The sequence below is a fragment of the Somniosus microcephalus genome, chromosome 1 (assembly GCF_052327205.1).
Source record: "Somniosus microcephalus isolate GS21.2 chromosome 1, FLI_Smic_1.0, whole genome shotgun sequence".
Classification (NCBI taxonomy): Eukaryota; Metazoa; Chordata; class Chondrichthyes; order Squaliformes; family Somniosidae; genus Somniosus; species Somniosus microcephalus.
The window spans coordinates 213,629,296-213,635,295 of record NC_140987.1 but is presented as its reverse complement, the minus strand read 5'-3'; positions in this window follow the sequence as shown (position 1 = coordinate 213,635,295).

Below are 6,000 nucleotides of genomic sequence, written 5' to 3'. Positions count from 1 at the left end.
AGACCGCACAAGGTGGAGGAGAAGCATCCGGGAAGGCGCCGAACACCTCGAGTCTCTTCACTGGGAGCAAGCGGAAGCCAAGCGTAGGCAGCGCAAGGAGCGCACGTCAACCCAAGCACCCCACCCACCCGTCCCTTCAACCACCATCTGCCCCACCTGTGACAGAGACTGCAGGTCCCGCATTGGACTCATCAGTCACCTGCGAACTCATTTTTAATGTGGAAGCAAGTCATCCTCGGTTCCGAGGGACTGCCTAAGAAGATACCACAGTTCTGAGTATTGCTTAGAGCTATTACCTATTGCTCTTCGGCAATTGAATAAAGTGCTTAATAATCTTAATACCAGTTTCTGTGGTTGTTGTCTCTGCTTAAGATTAGAACTAATAATCAAAATTATTAATAATAATCGTATACAGAAGACCACTCTGTCCATTTTGCCTGTGCTGACTCTCTGAAAGAATTATCAAAGAACATACATTTAGTCCCATTCCCCAGTCATTTCCCCATATCATTTTATTTTTAAATTATTTTTAAATATTTATATGCTTCCCTTTTCAAACCTACCTTGGATTTTGATTCTACCTGTTTATTATCCTAACAATCCTCTGCATAAAAAATCTCCTAACCTCTCCCTTCATTCCTTTGACTACCAATTTAAATTTATACCCTCTAGTTACTGACTCACCAATCAGTGAAAATGGTTTTTTACTTATTTACCTGATCAAAACGCCTCCTAATTTTGAACACCTCTATCAGATCTTTTACCCTTTTCCACTCTAATGATAAGAGCTACAGTTTCCCTAGTCTCTAGTTTTTCCAGGATATTTTTATGAATTTCTTTCAAGAATGTGGCTTGGGAGTTTCTGGGGCTCCCCTCTGCCATCAGAATAGTTCTATGCCTGCTGAAATCGGAGGAGACTGACTGTCAGAAATTTCAGGTTCAGCTAATTTAAATAATACTGGCAGGACAAAGACAAGAGTCCCACCAGCAGGGGATCAGGTATACTGGGAGAACGCAGAAAATTCAGTAAGAGGGCAGAGAAAGAGCACAATTTCCCTATTTAAAGGGCTCCATGCAGTTAAAGGGCTGTGCAGGCTCTTGGAAGAGGGACTGAACTGGCTGGAGTTAGAGGATGAAAAACAGCGAGCTTCTAATTTTTAAGATACTGATGTAGAAATGGTGCTGGCACAAATTAGATCAAAGGAGGAATGTCATTGTTGAAGTACCAGGGAAGAGCAGCAGCTCTAGCCATATGCAAGGAGGTGGATATGGTTCTGAGTGGGACCTCCATAACCTCAGTGGTCCCAATGAAGTGTTGGAAGAAGTTTAATGAACTCACTAGGTCAGCAAAGGTGTTTTCAGAGGAATATCAAGGCACATAACTGAAACATAGAGAAGCACATAAGTATTCGCTAGAATAACAGTCAAGCTTTGCCCTTTAATGTATCACATGGCCATTGCCCAGAGAAAAGTCACTTGATAGCACTTATTTTCAGTGTTTCACATCCTGTAATGCATGCTAGCACACTGGAGTCTCACAACATATGTCCTTGGTCCCTGATACCTACCCTTACTATCATCCATTCCACGAATCCTAACTGGTTGTAACTGCAGGATCTGGATACTGCAGCAGCCAATTAACACTGTGCATTCCTCCTGCAGAAGAAGACAACACACAATGCCAGGGAATGATAGGCTACTGGAGGAAGACGTGCCAACATCCAGCATTTGACAGCACATGAAGCAAAGTCCATAATTGGCTTCCACTCTGGCCTGGTTGTTGGGGATGGAGATGTGGGAGTCCTGTGCCTTCAGTGGGTTTGGGAAAATGTATACCTTTTGTTTTTTTAATGTTAAATCTCTTCACCGGCTACCACTCGCTCCATAAGAGATCCACAAAGTAAATGATTACGGTAAAATGCTGCAAAAGCAAACCAAAGTTAACAGTTCTGTTTCCTCCTGAGGCTGCAAGCCAGGATACAGCAGAGAAGATTCCTGAAGAGCGGGACCATGTAGTCCCCTCTACCTCTGCCAACACTGGCGACCGCTCATCCAATCGATCATCAACACTTGCACTCAGCATCCCAGAGGTACCCATTCAAGAAGGTACAGATAGTGTAGATGAGGCATTGAGAAACAGTGAGTCACAAAGCCAGAAGATGTAGATGTTGGAAATGGAGCCTGATGTAATTGAGTGGAGGCATTAGACATGTCAGTCAGTGACACTTTCTTATTTTTACAGATTGAATAAAAAGCTTCTGGTGCAGTCAGCATCCAGTAGAATCCCCACAGCTCTTTCCTTCTCCAACAAAGACTAATCAATCAATCGATCCCGCTAAATTCAGTAGTACATGTAAAGAAAAAATGAGCCTTGGTGGCTCATGGGGTGACCTAAGGTTTAAAACCTGACTGTTTATTGATGAACGCAAACAAGCAGACATTGGATCATAAGCGCTGACTGTCCGTATAAAACATGGTTGATGGCACCAGTGATGATGAGCACTCCATTCTATTTGCATTTTAATATAAATGCTAGATCTCATGCTTAAAGCTCTGAAAATTGGATTGTATACCAGCTTTTATACACTTGTAGTGTAGGTTTCGTAGCAGGTCAACTATCAGAGTCTCAAAACCACAGTATGTTTTCCGAGTACTTCTTTCGTGCTTACGTGTCATTGCTCACACTTGCTCATGAGTGTGGTGTTGTCCAACCACGCAAGCACAGAACAGCTTACCCTAGCAGCTTTCTGGTTAACCTCAGGACAGCATGGAAAGTTTAAATCACATGCTGACTTTTGTCAGTAACTCTGACTGCACTAGAAGCTTTTTATTCAAGCTGTAAAAATATTAAAGTGACACTGGCTGACATGTCTAGTGCCATTGATTGACTTGTATACATCCTCCTGCCAATGATCCCTCTGAATGAAGTAATGTTGACAACAGGTTCTGAATGATAATGAAAGTTCTAATTGTTTTGAAGATGAGATGTTGCTGATAGGAGATTGGCAGTTCCACTATTTATTAGCACGTATTGATTGTGGCAATAGTATACTGATCACAAGGTGACTGATTTTGCCATTAGGTCAAAGTCAGGTCTAACTGGTTAGAACTGGTGCAAATCCACGAGAAAAGTCCAGTGCAAATAACACTTAATTTTCTGCTTTAAATTTAATTGCACGATTGTTCACAGTACAGTACCAAGTGCAGAATTAAATGGCTGTAGGGGTGACATGAATGGTCGGGGAGGAGAATTACATTTAAAGGGGGTGCACAAATCTTTGAAGGTGGCAGGACAGGTTAACAAAGCAGTTAATAAAGCTTATGGTTTCCTGAGCTTTATAAACAGAGGCAGAGGCCGTAAAATTGGAGTCTTTAGTGCCGGCCGTTAAGGCTGGTTTGGAAGAAAAAATGGCAGCTGCCTCGCTTCCACTCGCTTCTGGCGGGTCCCGTGGTAGCTACCATTTTGGGAAGGTCGGCAGCGCTGTCGTTTCCTGTACTCGCTGCAATATTTAGATGAGGCAGATCGTGGCGTAAATGAGCGTGCAACGCTGATTTGATACACAATCTGCCATTTTCGACGTCGCTGTTCCACTTACTGCTTAATCACGACCAGCTGACCAAGCGTTCAGCAGCCGGAAGGAGTCTCCAGCAGTGCTATTTAAAGGGATCATCGGCAACAACTTGCAGCTGACGTGGTTTTTTAGTTTTACTGGTTCTGTCTAAGTTTCTGCAACTCTGGCAGCTTTCTAAACTTGTTTAAAGTTGCTGAGGTGACAGGGAGTGTTGCTGCAAGTGGAGAATGCCTTGCTTCTTATTTAAAGGCTTCTACTCACACCACTTGCTCACAGTCATGGGGGATCTACTTGTAATCCCCCTCACACTCGAGTATTTTAGCGAAGAAAAGGAGCAGACGCTCACAGAGGGAGGAGGAGGAGGGGCAGGAGGGCTCTCAGCAGGAGGCCTTTCCCACCTAGGGTCTTCCGCGAGCACTTCTCCTACCTCCACTTATGCCAGGAGCAGTGTATTTGGAGGCTCCGCTTCACCAAAGAGGTGGTCACAGAACTCTGCCCCTGGAACCAGACCTGCAACCTCAGAGCAGGGCGACCACAGCTCTCCCAGTGGCCCTCAAGGTCATCGTAGACCTCAATTTTTCGCCACTGGATCCTATCAGTCTGGAGCAGGCAACATAGCTAACATCACTGCATCTAGATGGCCTTGCAGGACGCCATCGAGCAGCTCTGGGCCTGGAAGTCCCAGCTGTGGACTGCAACACCTTGGCATGGGTGGCAGCAGTCTGGGCTGGCTGGCTGACAGGCAGCAGCAAAGGCACTGATGGAGTGGCAGTGGTGGGAGTAGGAATGTTGTCATCCTGAGAGAGGACACCAGGTTCGTGCTCCACGGAGCCACTGCCACTCCCCCGGGGCGGCGCCTCAGCATTCCTAGCCATCTGTTGATGGACAGATTGCTGGACTGCTGTGAGACCCTGCAAGTCCCTTTCGACACTCGTAAACACAACCACAAATGCAACAGTCTGAGCTTCCACTGCAGCACTGAGATGTTGGGTCACTTCTGCCTTTGCTGCAAAGGAAGCTGTGACATCCCCCATTACACACAGCATCATGGCTGGGTCCACAGGGTCTCTCATGGAGTTGCCCATCATTTCTATCCTGGAAATCACAGGCTCCAAGCTCCGTGCAAAGCTCCATGCAATCTTGGAGCTGAGCTCCTCCATGCCCCTTGCCACTGACAAGAGGCTCTCTGGCAGGCTTGCCATTGCACCAAGCATTTCTGTGTGCACGCCCATCACCCTTCTTCTGAAGGCCGCCCCATCAAGGCCGTCATCTGAGTCCTGTGCAGCAGAACTCGTGTGTGAACTCACCCTCTGGGGAGCTGGCACCCGAGCTACCCTTTCCCCCTGGCCTGGCTCCAGCTCACTCATGCCCAGTGCCTCACCATGTGCAGATCCAGCCTCTATACTACCCTCTAAAGTATGTGCAGTGCCATTTTCTGAGCTGGTGTCTGCAAGTGTGTGGTAAACCACTTTATCGTTACACTATAGTTATCACTGTTGTATTGTTATCACCGTTGTATCACGATACGAGGTCGCCTCTTGTCGCGCTGTTATACCTGGGCTGACCACCTCCGACTCCGCCCATGGCTCCACCTACCTGCCCAGGTATAAAGGTAGTCGACTGGCTGGTATTCCTCCTTGTTGGACCCGATCACCCACGAGGGTGGGCTCTGTTATTTAGTCAATAAAAACCTTTAGTTACGTTCCTAACTCGTCGCCTTTTATTGGACGAATTGATAGGTATATCAATTTTATTGACTAAATTTTAAAGATGTCTACTACTGGCCAGCCAGAAGCCCTCCCAGAAGCACAGCCACACCAGCCGGCTTGGCTGCAAGCCCTCAAACCACCGTACCTGGATCTAAACCCACAGGCAGCAAACGCAGCCCTCAACTTCAAACACTGGCTGGACTGCTTCGAATCCTACCTGGAAGAATCCGGCGCCCCGCAGAGATCCAAACTAAGACTTCTGAACGCCCAAGCGAGCCCGAGAGTATACGCACTCATACAGGACACGACTACGTACGAGGCCGCTATCAACCTACTGAAACAGCAGTACCGCAGCCCGGTAAATTACATGTACACCAGGCACCTCCTAAGATCCCGCCCGCAACAGCCAGGAGAGTCTGTAGCTGAATTTTTACGGGCGCTAAGAGCACTCGGCAGGAACTGTGACTTTAAAGCGGTGACGGCTGTTGAAAATACGGAAGATAATATCCGCGATGCCTTTGTGAAAGGCCTACGGTCCGACTACTCACGGCAAAGACTGCTTGAAGCTAAAGACCTCGACCTGGACAAAGCTGAAGCCCTCGCTCTCTCCCTGGAGGTGGCCCATCAGGACCAGGAGGCGTTTTCCAGGTACTGCTCACGACCCTGGGACTCGGGCCCGACCCCTACCGCAATACCCTTCGCAGCGCCGCCCCCGGGAC